The following is a 24,125-nucleotide window of genomic DNA, read 5'->3' as shown; positions in this document are numbered from 1 at the left end:
AAAGCTCTTCGAAAACTATTATGAAAATTCCAAAAGAAAGATCCCCGAAGAACTTGAATTCTATCCTATTTATACACTTTCTTCAAATGATCTTCAAGCCTTGAGTTGGGCCTTTGCTCTTGGTGGAATTGGGTTGAAAGAGGCCTTGGTTGATTGCTCTTGAAGTTTGGAGAAGAACCAAAGTGAACCAATTGAACCGGGTTGGAGTTTTGCAAAAGTTGGACCAAAAGTTTGAGCAAAAGTTAGGGGTCTAACTTTTGCTCCAACTTTTCATATCAGCTACCATAATCTGCTGATACCAACGTTGGTGCCAAAGTTAGGGGTCTAACTTTGGCCCTAACGTTGGCCTTACCTTGTGCACTTGTGGCGCCAACGTTAGCCACCAAGTTAGGGGGCTAACGTTGGCGCAAACTTTTGCTCCTCCCCTTGTGATTTCATGTGCCAACGTTAGCCACCAAGTTAGGGGGCTAACGTGGGCGCAAACTTTTGGTGCCTAGGGAGGTTTTCTTCATGCCAACGTTAGCCTCAAAGTTAGGGGGCTAACGTTGGCGCAAACTTTTGCTCCTCCCCTTGTGATTTCATGTGCCAACGTTAGCCACCAAGTTAGGGGGCTAACGGTGGCGCAAACTTTTGGTCCCCAGGGAGTGATTTTCAAGTTCCAACGTTAGCCTCCAAGTTAGGGGCTAACGTTGGGGCTAACTTTTCACCCAAAAGTTTGTGCAAAAGTTTGAGGCTAACTTTAGGTCCAACTTTTTGCTTCCTGGTTCATTTTCATTTATTCCATTGTCTTCTCTTTCCTCCTAGCTATTCCTTCTTGCTTCAACCTTTCTCCAAGCTTTCTTCACCTATCATTAATCAAGCAAACACATCAAAGCTAGGCTCATAATCATGAGATATTCATTCTATCATAATATGCAACAATTATAGCATAAAACCTCATGAAATGGCATGAATTCATACATGGTTGATTCAATCAAAGGAAACATGAAAATCTACTCAATTAGCTTGCTTATGGTTCAAGAAAGTGCATAATTCTAATGAAAACAAAAGGAAAAGACTAGTTAAAATAGGCTAGGATGACTTGTCATCAGCATGGGAGGTTGTGCTTCTTCTTCTTTAATCTTCATGTCAAGTTCAATGGGAGGGAATTCAATTGTAGATAAGAATTCATCAATGATTGAATCCATCTCTTGATCATCCCATTCAAAGTCTTCAACCATGATATGCCTTGGAGGTTGTACACCCTCCTCAACATCTATTTCAAACGTCTTTGAAGTAGGCTCTTTGACTGGATTTTCCCATGGAAGTTCTGCATCTCCTAAGTCTTCAACCAATTCTTCTTCTTTGATAATTTCGGCTTCCTCCACTTGTTTCAGTACAAAATCATGCTCCTTACTGTTCATTGGAGTTTCTAGTATCTCCCTCATGCTGCGTTCTTCATTAGATTGCCCACATGAAGCCATGGGGGTTCCTTGAGTGTCCAAACATTGAGAGGGTAATTGATTTATTGCTTGATTCAATTGGTGGAGGGTGGCATGACATTTTTCCACTGTTTCCTTAAGACGATCCCTTGATTCTTGTCCAGCTTGAATAACATGATTAGGATCATAGTGCTCTTGAATTGATGGATGTAGACATGGTGTATATTGAGGTGGTGGTTCTAAGTATGGCTCATAAGGTGGTTGGTATGATGGATACAAGTTAGGGTCATATGGTGGTGTTTGGTGGTAAGGGATTGTGAGTATGGTGGTTCAAAGTTGTGTTGAGGAGATGGTTCATTGGCATATGATGGAGCTTGCTGGTAACTACAAGGGGGTCCACCATATCTATTGTCTTGGCATGCATTGTAGGATGGTCGTTGTCCATGGTATCTTGGAAGGTGATGTTGCCGAAAGGGTTGATCAGATCCTCGTGGCTCCTTCCATCTCTGATTGTTTTGACCTTGATGCATGTCCCTATTATAATTTCCATTCCTTGCAACAATATTGGAACCAAACTCAAAGCGACGGGGGTGAGAACTCATAGTAACTAATAAAAATTAAAAATAAAAATAAAAACAAATTTAAATTAAAAGGTTATTGAAATTTAAATTTTGAATTTTTGAATTTAATGAGGAAAGAGAAAAACAATAAAATGACACCAAACTTAAAATTTTTAGATCAAAACGAAGAAAACAACTAAGAACAACTTGAAGGTCAAGATGAACACGAAGAACAACTTGAAGACCAAGATGAACACCAAGAACAATTTTTTTTTTTTGAAAAAATTTTTAATAACTAAATAGAAACCAATAACCTCTTAATTTATGAAAAAGCAAAAATAAAAACAAAAATAAAAACAAATAAACAACCAAAAAGCAAATATTTACAATAACCAATAATAAGGCATACGTTTGCAATTCCCCGGCAACGGCGCTATTTTGACGATCGGATTTTCTATCGGTAAAGAAATTCACAAATATATTATCGCATTGCAAATATAGTTTCTAAACCAACAGAAAATTCTTTCGTACAAACGTTTTGGTTGTCACAAGTAACAAACCCCTTTGAAATTGATAACCGAAATATTTAACCTCGGGTCATCTTCTCAAGGAATTGCAGGGAGGTGTTCTTATTATTGGTTATAAGTCTTGTAAATTGGGGGTTTCGAAAGTAAGGAACAGGTAATTTAAATGTTAAGTAAAATAAATTAACAATAATAAAATCTCTTGGGAAAGGCTAGAGTTATTGGAACTCGAATTAATTCTTGAAGAATTCCAATTTTCAATCAACAATGAGTTTGATAACTCAAGTGCCTCCAATGACTCAACTAAAGCCAAAAGGGAAAATTCTAAATTAAATTAAAAGCATTCATAAATCTGAAACACATCAAATTACGTCTAAACATAAATTCAACTCTAACATGGAAAGGTTCATAAGTCAATTGGGCAACATAAATCAAATACAAATAAAAATATTAGAGTAAATAAAAGTAAAAAATAAATATTGAAGGAACATAGAACCTGAAATGAAGAGATCATAGCTTAAACATAATAAAAATCCTAAATCCTAATCCTAAGAGAAAGGAGAGAACCTCTCTCTAAAAACTACATCTAAAACTAAAAATTATGAATTATGAGCTGATGATTATGAATGAATGAATTTTTCCACTTTATAACCTCTAATCTGTGTTTTCTGGGCTGAAAACTGGGTCGAAAACAGCCCAGAAATCGCTGGAGAAGAAATCTACCACGCTAATTTTCGTCACTGCGACATGTCCACGTGGAGCACGCGTTCGCGTCACCTAGCATCAGGGAAACTATAGCATATTATATATCAAATCGAAGCCTCGGATGTTAGCTTTCCAACGCAACTGGAACCGCGTCGTTTGGACCTCTGTAGCTCAAGTTATGACCGTTTGATTTCACGCTGGACAGCTTAGCAATTTCTTCAACTTCTTGTATTCCTTCCACTTTTGCATGCTTCCTTTCCATCCTCTGAGTCATTCCTGCCCTGTAATCTCTGAAATCACTTAACACACATATCAAGACATCTAATGGTAATAAGAGAGGATTAATATTAGCAAATATAAGGCCAAAGAAGCATGTTTTCAATCATAGCACAAAATCAGGAAGGAGAATGTAAAACCATGCAAATAGTATGAATAAGTGGGTAAAGAGTTGATAAAAATCACTCAATTGAGCACAAGATAAACCATAAAATAGTGGTTTATCACACGTGCACCGTACGCGTATGCGTGGATGTGCATCCTCAGAGCCGGCGCGATGCAGCCGAAACGAGAAGCCGGCGCGTTTATATGGCTAGGCGAAAAATCCTTGGATGCGCGCGCGCAATAGACGCTTGTGCGTGGATCGCAAAAAGCCCCAGTGATGTGTACGCGTGCTGTGCGCGTACGTGCCGATGGCCGCACGTGATTTTTTAAGGAGAAAACGTGACCAGCGATTTCAGGCAGTGGTAGGCCCTGTTTTGGGGTAGAATTCTGGCGGGAAAAGCATAAGAAGACCAAGGATTAGGGGGATTGGGATCAATTAGACATTTTTTTAGATATTTTGGGTTAGTTAGTTACATTTTCATTTTAGAGAGTGAAACTCCAACTTCTCTCTAGGATTTTACTCTCTCCATTGCAATTCTCCTTTGATTCCTTGGTGAGATCCATTGCTAATTCACTTTTACTTTGATACAAGTTGTAGATCTACTATTCTTCTACTCTCAATTAGTGCTCTTTTGATTCATTCACTTGGATCTAGATTTGTGACCTTGTTACTTTGAATTTTGATTAATAAATTGAGGAATTTCATTCAATTGCTTAATTGTTGATGATTGCTTGAATTAGATAGCTTTAATTCAATTCTTTTTTCTCAATTTCATCATGTTTTCTATGATTTCCCACCAATTGTTTGTGAAAATGACATCCCTAGCTATGGAGTAGATTTTTCTTACTTGGCTTAGGGGTTGAGTTATTGGAGACACTTGAGTAGTGGATATCAACTGTTGATTAGGAATTGAGAATTGCTAATTGACTTGGAGTGCACTAAAGCTAGACTTCCCTAGGGTTAGACTAGGACTTGTGACTCAAGTTAGTTACTTTCACTTGACTTTCTTCCATTATTAGGGGGTTAACTAAGTGAAGCAATGATCAATTCTTATCACAATTGAAGGAAACTACAATGATGGAACTTCCAATACTCACCCTTAGCCAAGGCCTTTATCTTAATCAATTGTTGTTTACCTTTGATTAGCTTAAATTCTTGAACCAACTCTCAAAACTACAAAAGATTTCCTAATCAATAATGCGCATTCTAAGGCAATTCCTAGGGAGGACGATCCGGGACTAATACTCTCGGTCATAGATTTTAGAATTGTTTGATGCGATATTTGCATGTCGGTTAGACTATACTCACGATTAGATTCATTGCTAATTTATATACCGGCATAAGAATTTCATTCATAAAAAATGGCGCCGTTGCCGGAGAGTTGCTTATGTGTGCTATTCTATTGGTTAGTGTGAATATGTTAATATGTGGATACTTGCATTTCTCTCTTGATTGATTGTTTGTTTGATTTTTAGTTAGGATTAATCCTTGCTTAAGTACCACATGATGTCATGAGCTTCTTATCTCCTTCATTGTATGACGCGTTCACTATCGAATCTGAGCTTAGCCCCATTTGATTCAGAAATTGAAAGAACTTTGCTTCATATTAGGCAAGCTCGAAGGCGGTTAGCCTTTGGGGAAGGTGAAAAGGGTTTTATCAATTCACCAACCCTATCCGAGGTAGATTCCGAATTGTCATTCAAAGAAGGCACCAATAACTCTTTCATTGATACTACTAATAGTTCTTCTTTTGATCTAGGTGTTGACAATATGGCCGCTTGGTATGCGAAATTACTACTCAGGTTGTGAATTGTGGTTCGAAATTGATTCCCTGGCAATGGCACCAAAAATGGATGCACAGAACCATGGTCTAAACATATCTTCACAACTTCGCATAACTAACCAGCAAGTGCACTGGGTCGTCCAAGTAATACCTTACGTGAGTAAGGGTCGAATCCCACGGAGATTGTTGGTATGAAGCAAGCTATGGTCACCTTGTAAATCTCAGTCAGGCGGATATAAATTGATAATGGTGTTTTCAAAATTAATAAATAAAAGAAGGGATAGAAATACTTATATAAATCATTGGTGAGAGTTTCAGATAAGCGAATAGAGATGCTTTCGTTCCTCTGAACCTCTTCTTTCCTGCTATCTTCATCCAATCAGTCTTACTCCTTTCCATGGCTGGCTTTATGTGATACATCACCATGGTGCCTATGGTACAAGGTATTATGAACTTTCCAGGATCCTGTCTCTTCTGAGGCAATGTCAGTTGATCCAGATCACTTAGTTCATTAGTGAACAAGGGAGGTTCATCTTCCCAAGTATCACTACCAAATAATTTGGCATTCAGCTTCATGATTGTACCAAGAAACTTGGCAGTTTGCTCTTCAGTAACATCCTCATTCTCTTCAGAAGAGGAATACTCATCAGAGCTCATGAATGGCATAAGGAGGTTCAATGGAATCTCTATGGTCTCTAGATGAGCCTCAGATTCCCTTGGTTCCTCAGAGGGAACCTCCTTATTGATCACTGGATGTCCCAGGAGGTCTTCCTCCTTGGGATTCACGCCCTCTCCTTCCCTTACAGGTTCGGCCATGGTGCTTATGTCAATGGCCTTGCACTCTCCTTTTGGATTTTCTTCTGTATTGCGATCTGCTTCAACAAGAATATTCTTGTCCTTGCTCCTGCTCATATGACAAAGAAGAGGGCACAGAAAAATAATAATAATAATAGAGATCCTTTATACCACAGTATAGGGATCCCTTTGTGAGTGGGAGAAAAAAGGGAGACAAAGAATGTAATGTAATGGAAGAAACACAACTGTGAGGAGGGTAGAGATGTGAGATTAGATGTTAGTAGATGAATAAATAAATTAGTTTTTGAAAAAGATTTGATTTTAAAAAACACAATTAATGACTTGATTCACAAGAAATCACAAGATATGATTCTAGAACTTAAAGTTTGAATCTTTCTTAACAAGTAAGTAACAAACTTGAAATTTTTGAATCAAAACATTAATTGATGATGTTATTTTCGAAAATATGATATAATAATAAAAAAATATTTTTGAAAATTTTTTTTAGAATTTTCGAAAATAACTAAGATTTTGAAAAAGATTTGATTTTTGAAAAAGATTTTGAAAAAGATAAGATTTTCAAATTGAAAATTTATTTGACTCATGAAAACAACTTGATTTTAAAAATTTTTGAAAAAGTCAAATCTAATTTTCGAATTTATGAGAGAGAAAAAGGGAAAGATATTTTTTTGATTTTTGAATTTTTATGATGAGAGAGACAAACAAGAAAAATGATGCAATGCATGAAATTTTTAGATCAAAACAATGAATGCATGCAAGAATGCTATGAATGTCAAGATGAACACCAAGAACACTTTGAATGTCAAGATGAACCTCAAAGACACAATTTTGAAAAATCTTTAATGTAAGGAAAACATGCAAGACACCAAACTTAGAATTCTTTAATGCTTAGACACTAAGAATTCAAGAATGCATATGAAAAGCACCATACAACACAAAACAAAAAATCATCAAGATCAAACAAGAAGACTTACCAAGAACAACTTGAAGATCATGAAGAACACTATGAATGCATGAATTTTCGAAAAATGCAAGATGAATATGCAATTGACACCAAACTTATAACATGACACATGACTCAAACAAGAAACACAAAAATATTTTTGATTCTTATGATTTTATGATTTTGATTTTTTTTTTAATTTTTTCGAAAATCATTTTGAAAAAGAAAAATAAGGATTCCAAAATTTTTTTATATGAATTCCAGGAATCTTTTTACTCTAAAGCTCCAATCTGAGGGTTAGGCATGGCTTACTAGCCAGCCAAGCTTTAGTATGTAGCTCAGACATGACAAGCCTAACATGCCAAGAAAGATAAAGAAGCTCTTCTCTTGAGTATAAGTGAAATCTCAGTCCAAAAGAATTGAGACATGGCTTTACAGCCAACCAGGCTTCAACATGCTTCATGAAACACTAGAATTCATTCTTAAAAATTCTGAAGAAAAATATATTTTTGAAAACAATTTTTTTTTTAATAAATTTTTTTTTCAAAAACAGATGAGAAATTTTTGAAAGACTTTTGAAAAAAAATTTTTTTTTTTGAAAATAAAAAGAAAATTACCTAATCTGAGCAACAAGATGAACCGTCAATTATCCAAACTCAAACAATCCCCAGCAACGGCGCCAAAAACTTGGTATGCGAAATTACTACTCAGGTTGTGAATTGTGGTTCGAAATTGATTCCCTGGCAATGGCACCAAAAACGGATGCACAGAACCATGGTCTAAATATATCTTCACAACTTCGCATAACTAACCAGCAAGTGCACTGGGTCGTCCAAGTAATACCTTACGTGAGTAAGGGTTTAATTGATGCATAAATCCACTTCCGGGGCCCACTTGGTGTGTGCTTGGGCTGAGCTTTGAGTGTTGCACGTGCAGAGGTTCTTCTTGGAGTTGAACGCCAGCTTTTGTGCCAGTTTGGGCGTTCAACTCTGGTTTTGGATCCTTTTCTGGCGCTGGACGCCAGAATTGGGCAGAAAGCTGGTGTTGAACGCCAGTTTACGTCATCTAAACTTGGCCAAAGTATAGACTATTATATATTGTTGAAAATCCCTGGATGTCTACTTTCCAACGCAATTGGAAGCGCGCCATTTCGAGTTCTGTAGCTCCAGAAAATCCACTTTGAGTGCAGGGAGGTCAGAATCCAACAGCATCAGCAGTCCTTCTTCAACCTCTGAATCTGATTTTTGCTCAAGTCCCTCAATTTCAGCCAGAAAATACTTGAAATCACAGAAAAACACACAAACTCATAGTAAAGTCCAGAAATGTGAATTTAACATAAAAACTAATGAAAACATCCCTAAAAGTAACTAGATCCTACTAAAAACATACTAAAAACAATGTTAAAAAACGTATAAATTATTCGCTCAACACCGCTCCAAGGAGAGTTACTGATGAGCGGATAATTTATACGCTTCTTGGCATTGTTTTTAAGTAGTTTTTAGTATAATTTAGTTAGTTTTTACTATGTTTTTATTAGTTTTTATGCAAAATTCACATTTCTGGACTTTACTATGAGTTTGTGTATTTTTCTATGATTTCAGGTATTTTCTGGCTGAAATTGAGGGACCTGAGCAAAAATCGGATTCAGAGGCTGAAAGGACTGCAGATGCTGTTGGATTTTGACCTCCCTGCACTCGAAATGGATTTTCTGGAGCTACAGAAACCCAATTGGCACGCTCTCAATTACGTTGGAAAGTAGACATCCAGGGCTTTCCAGTAATATATAATAGTCCATACATTTCTTGAGTTTTGATGATGCAAACTGGCGTTCAAACACCAACTTCCTGCCCTATTCTGAAGTTAAACGCCAGAAACAGGTTACAAACCAGAGTTAAACGCCACAAACAGGCTGCACCCTGGCGTTTAACTCTAAGAGAAGTCTCTACACGTGTAAAGCTCAATGCTAAGCCCAAGCACACACTAAGTGGGCCCCGAAAGTGGATTTCTGCATCATTTACTTATCTCTGTAAACCCTAGTAACTAGTTTAGTATAAATAGGACTTTTTACTATTGTATTAGAGGTCTTGGTTATTCTGGTTCCCCCTCTGGGGCCGAAGCCAATGAACACCATTATCACTTATGTATTTTCAACGGTGGAGTTTCTACACCCCATAGATTAAGGTGTGGAGCTCTGTTGTTCTTCATGATTTAATGCAAAGTACTATTGTTTTTCTATTCAATTCAAGCTTATTCTTATTCCAAGATATTCATTCGCACTTCAACCTAATGAATGTGAAGATCCGTGACACTCATCATCATTCTCACCTATGAACGCATGCCTGACAACCACTTCTGTTCTATCTGCAATAGCTTGAGTGTTTATCTCTTAGCCTCCATTCTGAAAGATCGGAGTCTTCGTGGTATAAGCTAGAATCAATTGGCGGCCATTCTTGAGATCCGGAAAGTCTAAACCTTGTCTGTGGTATTCCGAGTAGGATCTGGGATAGGATGACTGTGACGAGCTTCAAACTCGCGAGTGTTGGGCATAGTGACAGACGCAAAAGGATCAATGGATCCTATTCCAACATGATCGAGAACCAACAGCTGATTAGCCGTGCGGTGACAGCGCATTTGGACCATTTTCACTGAGAGGACGGACGGTAGCCATTGACAACGGTGATCCCCCAACATACAGCTTGCCATGGAAAGGAGTATGAATGATTGAATGAAGACAGTAGGAAAGCAGATATTCAGAAGCAACAAGCATCTCCATACGCTTATCTGAAATTCTCACCAATGAATTATATAAGTATTTCTATCTTATTTTATATTTTAATTATAGTTTAATTCTCAAAACCTCATAACCATTTGAATCTGCCTGACTGAGATTTACAAGATGACCATAGCTTGCTTCAAGCCGACAATCTCCATGGGATCAACCCTTACTCACGTAAGGTTTATTACTTGGACGACCAAGTGCACTTGCTGGTTAGTTGTGCGGAGTTGTGACAAAGAGTTGAGATTACATTCGTGCGTACCAAGTTGTTGGCGCCGTTTTAGAGATCACAATTTCATGCACCAGTTACTCTCAAGGAAGCAGGTGCACCAGACTTTGTTCTCTAACCTCTTCATGTGCTTCATCTGAACTTGAATGCAAACTTTGAACTCAAGACCGCTCTCATCAATCTTCTACCAAAGTTCCATGGACTTCCAGCACAAGATCCCATTAGACACCTTAAGGACTTTCATGGTGTATGCTCGACCACTAGGCGGGAAGGATCCAATGAAGTGGCCATATGGTTGTTTGCCTTCCCATTCTCTCTTGAGGGAAGAGCCAAGGAGTGATTTTATACCTTACCTAGTGATATTGTGTCCGATTGGGACTTGCTTAGAAGAGAATTCCTTGATAAATTCATGCCCGTAGAAATGACGGACAAGCTAAGGAATGAGATCTCATGTATTGTACAAGGCGAGATGGAAACTCTATATGAATATTGAGAACGGTTTCGCAAACTCCTTGATTCATGTCCCAACCACATGATTGACACTCAAGTCTTACTTAGCTATGTGTGCCAAGGCATGAGGGAGCAAGATAAGAATTTGTTGGATGCTTCAAGCAACGGTTCTTTATCAAAGTATAGGACGGCGAATGAGGCATGGCAACTCATTACCGACTTGGCCGAGTCCACTTAACATGCTAGATAGAGAGTTAACCGCCCAAAGGCCATGAATGAAGTTTCTTCTAGTGGTGAGACCGCTACCCTTACTAAGACCTTGTGTGAGATGACAAGCCTTCTAAAGCAACTTCAAGTGAATCAACAACAACCTCCACCTCAACAACATTCACCTTCCCCCCAAAACCAACAATGTCAACAATTGGTCTCCCAAAAAGTGTGTGGCATTTGCTCATGCTACTCCCACTACACGGATGAATGTCCAAGTCTCCAAGAAGATAACACTCTAGCGGCTACCCACAACTTTTATGATCGCTCCTATTATGAACGTGCTAATCAAGGATATCATAACCAAGGGAGCAATTACAACCAAGGGTACCCCCAACAAGGAGGCAACTATAAACAAGGGAGTAACAACTCTAATCAAAGATGGAAGGATAACTCCAACCAAGCTTGGCAGGACAATTATCAACAAGGGGGAAGGGACAATGGAGGTAACCAAAGGTGGAACAACAACACTCCACAAAATTGTTATTCACAAAACCCTCCCAACCAACAACCAAATCAAGGAAGGAACTATCAACCTTACATACCACCTCATAGACAACCACTTCCACCCAACCAACCCGAAGTACCACAAATCACCTATCCCTCCACATCTCCAAATCAAGATGACACACTCCGGTCCATACTCCAAGGACAAAAAGAACTCCAAAATACACTCAAGTCAAGTCTTAATGGTCTCACTTCCACCCTCCAAGCTCTCATTGCTCGCATGGAGCCACCTTCTACTCCCACTCCTCAAGCCTCAACCTCTAGTGCTATACCCTCTCAACCTCTACCCAACCCCAAGGGTGGCATCAACGCCGTAACCTTGAGGTCCGGAACTCAATTGAAGGAAAGGGATTCAAAGGCACCTAGTCCAATGAAAGTCGCTCAAGAGGAAGATGGAGTTGAGATAAAAGAAATTGAGGAGGAGGAGGAGTCACTGATGCACGGAAAACTTGTCTCATAACAAATTTCCTTTGACAAGTGTACCGAATTTGTCGTCAAGTAAAAACTCACAATAGAGTGAGGTCGAATCCCACAAGGATTGATTGATCAAGCAACTTTAATTAGAGGAATGTTCTAGTTGAGCGAATCAGAATTTGAGTTGAGAATTGCAGAAAATTAAATGGTGGGAAAGTAAATAACAGAAAAGTAAATGCTAGAAACAAGAGCAGAATGTAAATGACGGAAAGTAAATTGCAGAATCTTAAATGGGGATGGGGCAATTGCTCATAAAAGTAAATGACAAAAAAATAAAGAGAATGGGTAAGATCAGAAATGGGGAGTTCGTTGGGTTTAGGAGATGTTGCATTCTCCGGATCAATTTCATTTTCATCTCTTCCTCAATCAATGCACTCATTGATCTCCTTGGCAATCTTAAGTGATTGAATTACAATTTCTTGTAATTCAATCTCTCAAAATCTTGATTAATAGCAAATTCCTTGGTCAATTGCTCATGAGAAGAGATGAAGTATGGTCACTGATTATACCACATGCATTTCCCAAATCAAGTGTTGAGAGAATTATAGTCACATATCCATCCAAACCCAATTTGGTCCAGCATGAGAAAGCATTTCTAGCATGATCTCTTCATTCCTCTTTCAAGGTTCAGAAGAGATCCAACAGAGGCTCCCTATATTTTCCCACTCCTAATTTAATTCAAAGCTACTCCTATATATACTACTCTTCTGTTCTTCTAGTTGGCTCTTCAAGTCTTGGGTATGGGCCTTTGGATCTTGAGTTTGAAGCAGTTCTTTTCTTCATTGGGCTTGGCTTTACTTGCAGAGAGAAAGTGTGAAGTGGGCAGAGACTTTAGCTCAGGACGTTAGTGGTGTTAACGTTCAGTGAAAATATGGGTTCGAGAACGTTAGTGACAATCACCTTTTTCACTAACATTCCTCACCCAAGTAAGAGCCACGTTAACTTCAACGTTAGTGGCACAAACGTTGCCACTAACGTTGCCTCTATGCCCTTCGCACACGTTACTGGGACTTACCTTTCCCAGTAATGTTGAGAAGTCTCCCCCTTCCTTACGTTAGAGTCCACATTAACTTAGTTAACGTGGCTCTTTTAACGTAGGCTTGCCAACTTTCGAGAACGTTAGGGACACTTACCATTGTCACTAACGTTCCAATATGCCCCTATTTCTCACGTTAGAGTCCACGTTAACTAGGTTAACGTGGCTTCTAACGTGGCCATGCTAGCCATCTCCAACGTTAGTGACAAAGTTGAGTGTCACTAACGTTGGCTCATCATTCCCTTATCCACGTTAGCTTCCACATTAACTAAGTTAACGTGGGAGTTAACGTGGCTCATAGTGGCTTATGTGGGCTAATTCCAACGTTAGTGACAATGTTGGGTGTCACTAACGTTGGCGATCACCTCCCTTCTTCACGTTAACTTCCACGTTAACTAAGTTAATGTGGGAGTTAACGTGGCTTATTGGGGCTTGTGTGGTTTCCTTCCAACGTTAGTGACAATGTTTGGTGTCACTAACGTTGTCGACCACTTTGTCTCCTCACGTTAGCTTTCACGTTAACTAGGTTAACGTGGAAGTTAACGTGGCTTATTGTGACTTGGCCAACGTTAGTGACAAAGTTGAATGTCACTAACGTTGGCTTCCCCTTTACTTCTTAACGTTAGAGGCCACGTTAACTAAGTTAACGTGGCAACTAACGTGGCCACTTATGAGCTTGGTCCAACGTTAGTGATAATGTTAAGTGTCACTAACTTTTGCTCCATTTCCTTTCTTCCACGTTAGAGTTCACGTTAACTTAGTTAACGTTGCTCTTAACATGGGCAATGATGGCTTCGAGAGCATTATTGGCAATTACTTTTCTCATTAACTTTGCAATTTACTCCCATTCCACGTTAGTGTTAACGTTAGTGTAACTAACGTAGCCACTAAAATGGTTCTTCTTTGCTTCCTTTGTCCTGAAATCAAGCAATAAAGTGCATCAAAGCTCTAGTCCAAGTCATGGGGAATGCAACATCCAATTTGTCCTTAAATTCATGCAAAATCCTCATGAAATCATGTAAAGTGCACAATGTATGCTTGAATCAAGATGTAAGTAAATATCTACCCAAAACTAGCTTATTTCCTAAGGAAATGCATGAAACTACCCCAAAAACAGTAAAGAAAAGGTCAGTGAAACTGGCCAAAATGCCCTGGCATCACAACACCAAACTTAAAGCTTGCTTGTCCCTAAGCAAGTACTGGAACAAGAGAATGATGAATGGAATGCCAAGAGAAATGAGTCATTCTTGTGGAAGTCATGTCCCTGGTTTTATGGTGGTTTCATGCATAGCAACTTAGGTTCATTCCTGGCTTTCAGACCTTTATCATGTCCTAGAATACTCACTGTGATTGCATCCCATGAGACTTTTATTCATTGATCCTTTTGTTGTTATTTCAGGGCTTATTTTTGTTCTTAAGCTAAGTGCTCTGTAAGGGGCAACTCTTTAAAATAAGCTTTCAGCCAATACTCTCGAACCAGTTGGTTCAAGGTGCTAGGTGTTGAAGCACCCCTAAGGACTTACTTGCTCAAGTCTCTCCCCCATACATACACACAACAGGCACATAGTTTATTTATTTTCTTTTCTTGAGACCTTGGTGTCTAGCACCTCTTTGGGTTACTAAATGCTCTGTATTGAGGGTTACTCTTGATAGTGGACTTTCAGCTAATAATCCTGAGTTAGTTAACCCAAGTTACCAAGTGATAAGGCAGCTCTAAGAGCTTATTCATCCAAGTAGATCCCTCACACAGGAGCACCACAGACACATGCCTCAAGATTAAAACCATTGGTGCCTATTTCGGATAGTGAATGGGTAAGTCCCGTTCAAGTTGTGCCTAAGAAGTCTGGGGTAACCACAATCAAGAATGAAAGCGGGGAGCTCATAGCAATACGGATGCAAATCTTTTGGTGAGTATGCATAGACTACCGATGGTTGAACTCGGCCACTAGAAAATATCATTTTCCACTTCCGTTTATCGATCAAATGCTCGATCAATTATCCGGTAAATCCCATTATTGCTTTCTAGACGGCTATTCGGGGTACTTCCAAATACACATTGCTCTAGAGGACCAAGAAAAAATAACATTTACTTGCCCTTTTGGAACTTATGCCTACAAGCGTATGCCATTTGGCTTATGCAATGCACCGGCAACTTTCCAAAGGTGCATGATGAGCATCTTTGCGGATTTTCTAGAGCAATGCATGGAGGTATTCATGGATGACTACTTCACGGTATATGGTGATTCTTTTGATCATTGCTTGGATAATCTTGAAAAAGTTTTGGAAAGATGTACTAAAACCAACCTTGTCTTGAATTTTGAGAAGTGTCATTTCATGGTCAAGCAAGGCATTGTTTTAGGACATATTGTTTCCAAAGATGGTATTTTCGTAGACCCGGCAAAGATTAATGTCATATCTAGCTTGCCTTACCCCTCTTCCGAGAGGGAGGTCCGCTCTTTCCTTGGACATGCAGGATTTTATCGGAGATTCATAAAGGATTTTAGCAAGGTAGCATTGCCTCTCTCAAGGTTGTTACAAAAGGATGTTGAGTTTGATTTAAGCAAGGAATGCATGGAGGCTTTTGACAGGCTCAAGGTAGCATTGACCCAAGCTCCCATTGTGCGAGGGCCGGATTGGAGTCGGCTGATAAACCCATATTTTATGATGTATTTTGTGCTCAATTTAAGTGATTTATTCAATTCTTCACCCACTTATTCATGTAAATTGCATGGTCTTACTTTTCCTTCCTTATTATGTGATATATGTGAAAAACATGTTTCCTATACTTTAAAAATATTAATTTTAATTACCCTTTATTACCATTCGATGTCGTGATTTGTGTGTTAAGTATTTTCAAATCTCCTAAGGCAGGAATGGCTTAGAGGACAGAGAGGAAACATACAAAATTGGAAGGAAAACACAAAAATGGAGTTTTGAAGAAAAAGGCAGCGACGCGAACGCGTGACTGACGCGGACGCGTGCCTTGGGCAGAACGCAAATGACGCGTATGCATGACCGACGTGATCACGTGGAAGAGCAAAACTCCAGATGATGCGACCGGTGACCTACGCGGACGCGTGACAGACGCCACATGCAGAATCTGCAGAAAACGCCCCCAGCGATTTCTGGACCCTTTTTCGGCCCAATTCTGAATCCAGAAACACAGAATATAAGCCAAAGAATGGAGGAATCAAAGGAAAACTGAAGAATATATCATACATTCATAATTTTATAATTTAGATGTAGTTTTTAGAGAGAGAGGTTCTCTCCTCTCTCTTAGGTTTTAGGATTAGAATTCCTCTTAAAGGAATTAGGATTTCTTATTATTTCAACTTCTTCTCAGGTTCAATATTCCTTTTATATTTTTAATTATTCTAATGCTTTTATTATTATCTGACTCATGTTACCAATTTGGCTTATGAATTCTTCGTATTTAGATTTGAATGTTTTATTTAATATAAATTGAGGTATTTCAGATTTGACTTTGCTTTGCTTTATTTATATGAATGCTTTTAATTTAATTTAGATTTTTCCCTTTTGGCTTTGGTTGATTAATTGGTAACTCTTGAGTTATCAAACTCATCATGATTGATAATTGTTATTTTAGCTAATTGAATTGGATTCCACTAACTCTAGTCCCTTCTTAGGAGTTGGCTAGGACTTGAGGATCTAACTAATTAGTTCACTTGACTTTCCTTTGCTTTAGTAAGGGTTAACTAAGTGGGATTAAAACTCAATTCTCATCACCATTGATAAGGATAATTAGGATAGGACTCCCAGTTTTCATACCTTGCCAAGAGTTTTATTAGATATTAATTTATTAATTCCTGCAATTTATTTTCCTTGCTCAAACCTTTCAAAACCCAAAATTCTACCTTTTCCATAGCTAATAATAAGTCATACCTCCCTGCAATTCCTTGAGAAGACGACCTGAGGTTTGAATACTTCGGTTTATAAATTTTATTGGGTTTGTTACTTGTGACAACAAAAAATTTTGTACGAAAGGATTTTCTGTTGGTTTAGAAGCTATACTTGCAACACGATAATATATTTGTGAATTTCTTCACCGATAGGAAATCCGATTCGTCATCGGCCATTTGAAATAATGTGTGATGCTTCAAATTTTGCCGTGGGGGGCAGGTTAGCACAACGCGAGGGTAAGAATCCATATGTCATAGCCTATTAGTGCGTAGAAATCGTGACGGTTCATTCCTTGGTAACGGCACTAAAAACTTAATACGCATGTTCATAATCTTAGTTCTTTGTCACAACTTCGCACAACTAACCAGCAAGTGCACTGGGTCATCCAAGTACTAAACCTTACGTGAGTAAGGGTCGATACCACGGAGATTGTCGGCTTGAAGCAAGCTATGGTCACCTTGTAAATCTCAATCAGGCGAATTCAAATGGTTATGGTGAATTGATAATTAAAATATAAATAAAATGTAAATTAGAGATAGAGATACTTATGTACTTCATTGGTGAGAGTTTCAGATAAGCGTATAGAGTTGCTTAGTTCCTCCTGAATCTCTGCTTTCCTACTGCTTTCATCCAATCCTTCATACTCCTTTCTATGGCAAGTTGTATGTTAGGCATCACCGTTGTCAATGGCTACATCCTGTCCTCTCAGTGAAAATGGTCCAATGCGCTGTCACTGCATGACTAATCATCTGTCGGTTCTCGATCATGCTGGAATAGGATCCATTGATCCTTTTGCGTCTGTCACTACGCCCAACACTCGCGAGTTTGAAGCTTATCACATCCATCCCTTCCTAGATCCTACTCGGAATACCACAGACAAGTTTTAGACTTTCCGGATCTCAAGAATGGCCGTTCATGGATTCTAACTTGTACCATGAAGACTCTGATTAAGGAATCTCAGAGATACTCATTCAATCTAAGGTAGAACGGAAGTGGTTGTCAGGCACGCGTTCATAGGTTGGGAATGATGATGACTGTCACGATCATCACATTCATATTGAAGTGCGAATAAATATCTTAGAATCGGAATAATCTTGAATTGAATAGAAAAACAATAGTACTTTGTATTAATTCATGAGGAACAGTAGAGCTCCACACCATAATCTATGGTGTGTAGAAACTCTACCGTTGAAAATACATAAGAACAAGGTCCAGGCATGGCCGAATGGCCAGCCCCCATAAAGGTCTAAGATAGCATAAAACTAATCAAAGATGATACGAAGATGTAAATACAATAGTAAAAAGTCCTATTTATACTAAACTAGTTACTAGGGTTTACAAAAATGAGTAAATGATGCAGAAATCCACTTTTGGGGCCCACTTGGTGTGTGCTTGGGCTGAGCATTGAGCTTTACACGTGTAGAGGCTTCTCTTGGAGTTGAACGCCAGTTTGTAACCTGTTTCTGGCTTTTAACTCCACTTTGCAACCTGTTTCTGTCGTTTAACTCCAGAATGCAACATGGAACTGGCATTGAACGCTAGTTTTTGTCGTCTAAACTCAGGCAAAGTATGAACTATTATATATTTCTGGAAAGCCCTGGATGTCTACTTTCCAAAGAAATTGAGAGCGTGCTATTTGGAGTTCTGTAACTCCAGAAAATCTACTTTGAGTGTAGGGAGGTCAGAATCCAGCAGCATCTGCAGTCCTTCTTCAGCCCCTGAATCTGATTTTTGCTCAAGTCCCTCAATTTCAGCCAGAAATTACCTAAAATCTTAGAAAAACACACAAACTCATAGTAAAGTCTAGAAATGTGAATTTTTATTAAAAACTAATAAAAATATACTAAAAACTAACTAAATTATACTAAAAACTATGTAAAAATAATGCCAAAAAGCGTATAAATTATCCGCTCATCACAACACCAAACTTAAATTGTTGCTTGTCCTCAAGCAACTGAAAATTAAATAGGATAAAAAGAAGAGAATATACTATGAATTCCAAAATATCAATGAAACTTAGCTCCAATCAGATGAGCGGGACTAGTAGCTTTTTGCCTCTTGAATAGTTTTGGCATCTCACTTTATCCATTGAATTTCAGAATGATTGGCATCTTATAGGAACTTAGAATTCAGATAGTGTTATTGATTCTCCTAGTTCAGTATGTTGATTCTTGAACACAGCTACTTTATGAGTCTTGGCCGTGGCCCTAAGCACTTTGTTTTCCAGTATTACCACCGGATACATAAATGCCACAGACACATAACTGGGTGAACCTTTTCAGATTGTGACTCAGCTTTGCTAGAGTCCCCAATTAGAGGTGTCCAGGGTTCTTAAGCACACTCTTCTTTTTGCTTTGGACCTTGACTTTAACTGCTCAGTGTCAAGTTTTCACTTGACACCTTCACGCCACAAGCACATGGTTAGGGACAGCTTGGTTTAGCCGCTTAGGCCGGATTTTATTCCTTTAGGCCCTCCTATCCACTGATGCTCAAAGCCTTGGATCCTTTTTACCCTTGCCTTTTGGTTTTAAGGGCTATTGGCTTTTTCTGCTTGCTTTTTCTTTTTCTTTTTCTCTTTTTTTTTCTTTTTTTTTCGCCATTTTCTTTTCTTTCTTTTTTTTTTCTGCAAGCTTTTGTATTCACTGCTTTTTCTTGCTTCAAGAATCATTTTTTTTTATTTTTTAGATTATCAAATAACATGTATCTTTTTTCATCATTCTTCAAGAGCCAACATATTTAACGTTCATAAACCACAATTTCAAAAGACATATGTACTGTTCAAGCATTCATTCAGAAAACAAAAAGTATTGTCACCACATCAAAATAATTAAACTAGTTTCAAGGATGAATTCGAAACTCAGTACTTCTTGTTCTTTTGTAATTAAAGCATTAATAAACGAAAAAGCATAGAAAGGTGATGGATTCATAGGACATTCATAGCTTTAAGACATAGACACTTAAACACTAGTGATCATGTAATAAGACACAAACATAAAGCATAATAAACGAAAAACAGTAAAATAAATAGACAAGGAGATTAAGGAATGAGTCTACCTTAGAGAAGGTGGCATCTTCCACTTCTTGAAGCACTAATGGTACTTTTGAGCTCCTCTATGTCTCTTCCTTGCCTTTGTTGCTCCTCCCTCATAGCTCTTTGATCTTCTCTAATCTCATGAAGGATGATGGAGTGCTCTTGATGCTCCACCCTTAGTTGTCCATGTTGGAACTTAAATCTCCTAGGGAGGTGTTGATTTGCTCCCAATAGTTTTGTGGAGGAAATTGCATCCCTTGAGGCATCTCAGGGATTTCATGGTGGGGAATTTCCTCATGCTCTTGTTGAGGTCCATGATCTCTTATTTGCTCCATCCTTTTCTTAGTGATGGGCTTATCCTCTTCAATGAGGATGTCTCCCTCTATGTCAATTCCGGCCAAATTGCATAGGTGGCATATGAGGTGAGGAAAGGCTAACCTTGCCTGAGTGGAGGACTTGTTAGCCACTTTGTAAAGTTCTTGAGGTATAATCTCATGAACTTCCACCTCCTCTCCAATCATGATACTATGGATCATGATGGCCTGGTTACTCGTAGGAATGATTGAGCGTTGAATAAACTCTAGCCATCCCCTAGCCACTGGTTTGAGGTCATGCCTTCTTAATTGAACCGGCTTGCCTCTTGAGTCAATTTTCCATTGAGCTCCTTCCTCACATATGTCTATGAGGACTTGGTCCAACCTTTGATCAAAGTTGACCCTTCTTGTGTAGGGGCGTGCATTCTCTTCCATCATTGGCAAGTTGAACGCTAGCCTTACATTTTCCGGACTGAAGTCTAAGTATTTCCCCCGAACCATGGTGAGCTAATGCTTTGGATTCGGGTTCACACTTTGATCATGGTTCCTAGTGATCCATGCATTTGCATAGAACTCTTGGACCATTAAGATCCCGACTTGTTGAATGGGGTTGGTGAGAACTTCCCAACCTCTTCTTCGGATCTCATGTCGAATCTCCGAATACTCATTATTTTTGAGCTTGAAAGGAACCTCAGGAATCACTTTCTTCTTAGCCACAACTTCATAGAAGTGGTCTTGATGGACCTTTGAGATTAATCTCTCCATCTTCCATGACTCAGAGGTGGAAGCAATTGCCTTCCCTTTCCTCTTTCTAGAGGTTTCTCTGGCCTTAGGTGCCATAAATGGTTATGAAAAAACAAAAAGCTATGTTTTTACCACACCAAACTTAAAATGTTTGCTCGTCCCCGAGCAAAAGAAGAAAGAAAGAAGGAGAAGAAAAAGAATAGAGGAGATGGAGGGAGAAGGTGTATTCGGCCAAGGGTAAGAAGAGAGGGTTGTGTTGTATGAAAATAAAGAAGGAAAGAGGGGTTTATATAGGGGTGGGATATGATTTAGGGTTCGGCCATTAGGGTTGGGGTTAGGAGGGAAAAGAGTTTGAATTTTAGAGGTAGGTGGGGTTTATGGGGAAGAGAGTATGGATGTGAGAGGTGAAGAGGTGATGGGAAAGAGGGATTGAGGTAATTGGTGAAGACTTTTGGGGAAGAGTGTTTATTGGGAAGAGAGGATGAACATTGAGAAGAGGGTGTTTGAGGAAGAGAGTTATGAAAAGGTGTGAAGAGGAGAGTAGAAGATGTGGGGATCCGATAGGGTCCACAGATCCTGAGGGGATCCTGTGGGGTCTACAGATTAAGTGGGGTCAAGGACTTAACATCCCTGCTCCAATTAGGCGTGTAAAACTCCCTTGCTGTGCAATCCTGGCGTTTAACGCCAGATTGCTGCTTGTTTCTGGCGTTAAACATCCAAATGTAGCCTGTTTCTAGCGTTAAACGCCAGACAGATGCTTGTTTCTGGCGTTTAAACGCCAGACTGCTCTCCTCCAGGGTGTGATATTTTTAATGCTATTTTTCATTCTATTTTTTATTTTTCAGTAGTTTTTGTGACTCCACATGATCATCAACCTACTAAAATACGAAATAACAAAAGGAAAATAAAATAGATATAATTAAATAACATTGGGTTGCCTCCCAATAAGCGCTTCTTTAACGTCAATAGCTTGACAGTGAGCTCTCATGGAGCCTCACAGATGTTCAGAGCATTGTTGGGACCTCCCAACACCAAACTTAGAGTTTGATTATGGGGGCTTTGGTTGACTCTGTAGTGAGAGAAGCTTTTCATGCTTCCTCTCCATGGTTACATAAGGAGATCCTTGAGTCTTAAACACAAGGTTGTCCTCATTCAGTTGAAGGACCAATTCTCCTCTGTCCTCATCAATCACAGCTCTTGCTGTGGCTAGGAAGGGTCTTCCAAGGATGATGGATTCATCCTCTTCCTTCCCAGTGTCTAGGATTATGAAATTAGCAGGGATGTAAAGGCCTTCAACCTTTACTAACACGTCCTCTACTTGTCCATAAGCCTATTTTCTTGAGTTGTCTGCCATCTCTAATGAGATTTTGGCTGCTTGCACCTCAAAGATCCCAAGTTTCTCCATTACAGAGAGTGGCATTAAGTTTATTCCTGACCCCAGGTCACACAGAGCCTTCTCAAAGGTCATGCTGCCTATGGTACAGGGTATTAAGAATTTGCCAGGATCCTGTTTCTTTTGAGGTAATTTCTGCCTATCCAATGCATTCAGTTCATTGGTGAGCAAGGGAGGTTCATTTTCCCAAGTCTCATTACCAAATAATTTGGCATTCAGCTTCATGATTGCACCAAGGTACTTAGCAACTTGCTCTTCAGTAATTTCTTCATCCTCTTCAGAGGACGAATACTCATCAGAGCTCATGAAGGGAAGAAGGAGGTTCAATGGAATCTCTATGGTCTCTAATTGAGCCTCAGATTCCTTTGGTTCCTCGAAGGAAAACTCCTTATTGGTCACTAGATGTCCCAGGAGGTCTTCCTCACTAGGATTCACGTCCTCTTCCTCCCTTGTAGGTTCAGCCATAATGGTTAAATCAATGGCCTTGCACTCTCCCTTTGGATTTTCTTCTGTATTGCTTGGGAGAGTACTAGGAGGAGTTTCAGTGACTCTTTTACTCAGCTGGCCCACTTGTGCCTCCAAATTTCTAATGGAGGATCTTGTTTCATTCATGAAACTTACAGTGGCCTTAGATAGATCAGAGACTATATTTGCTAAGCTAGATGGATTCTGCTCAGAATTCTCTGTCTGTTGCTGAGTGGATGATGGGAAAGGCTTGCTATTGCTAAACATGTTTCTTCCACCATTATTAAAGCCTTGTTGAGGCTTTTGTTGATCCTTCCATGAGAAATTTGGATGATTTCTCCATGAGGGATTATAGGTGTTTCCATAGGGTTCACCCATGTAATTCACCTCTGCTATTGCAGGGTTCTCAGGATCATAAGCTTCATCTTCAGAAGATGCCTCTTTAGTACTATTGGATGATTCCTTCAATCCATTCAGACTCTGAGAGATCATATTGACTTGCTGAGTCAATATTTTATTCTGAGCCAAAATGGCATTCAGAGTATCAATTTCAAGAACTCCCTTCCTCTGAGGCGTCCCATTACTCACAGGATTCCTTTCAGAAGTGTACATGAACTGGTTATTTGCAACCATGTCAATGAGTTCTTGAGCTTCTGCAGGCATTTTCTTTAGGTGAATGGATCCACCTGCAGAATGGTCCAATGACATCTTTGATAATTCAGACAGACCATCATAGAATATATCCAGGATGCTCCATTCTGAAAGCATGTCAGAAGGACACTTTTTGGTCAGATCCTTGTATCTCTCCCAAGCTTCATAGAGGGATTCGCCTTCTTTTTGTTTGAAGGTCTGAACATCCACTCTAAGCTTGCTAAGCTTTTGAGGAGGAAAGAACTTGGCTAAGAAAGCCGTGACCAGCTTATCCCAAGAGTTCAGGCTGTCTTTAGGTTGAGAGTCCAACCATATTCTAGTTCTGTCTCTTACAGCAAATGGGAAAAGCATAAGCCTGTAGACCTCGGGATCAACCCCATTGGTCTTAACAGTACCACAGATCTGCAAGAATTCAGTTAAGAAGTGAAAAGGATCTTCTGATGGAAGTCCATAAAACTTGCAATTCTGTTGCATCAGAGAAACTAATTGAGGTTTCAGCTCAAAATTGTTTGCTCCAATGGCAGGGATTGAGATGCTTCTTCCATGTAAATTGGAATTAGGTGCAGTAAAGTCACCAAGCATCTTCCTTGCATTGTTATTATTTTCGGCCATGTCTCCTTCTTTTTCGAAAATTTCTATCAGATTTTCTCTAGAGAGTTGTGCTTTAGCTTCCCTTAGCTTCCTCTTCAGAGTCCTTTTAGGTTCAGGATCAGCTTCAACAAGAATGTTCTTA

The sequence above is a fragment of the Arachis ipaensis genome, chromosome B03 (genome assembly GCF_000816755.2).
Source record: "Arachis ipaensis cultivar K30076 chromosome B03, Araip1.1, whole genome shotgun sequence".
In the NCBI taxonomy this organism is placed as follows: domain Eukaryota; kingdom Viridiplantae; phylum Streptophyta; class Magnoliopsida; order Fabales; family Fabaceae; genus Arachis; species Arachis ipaensis.
Note: the sequence above shows the minus strand (reverse complement) of the source record.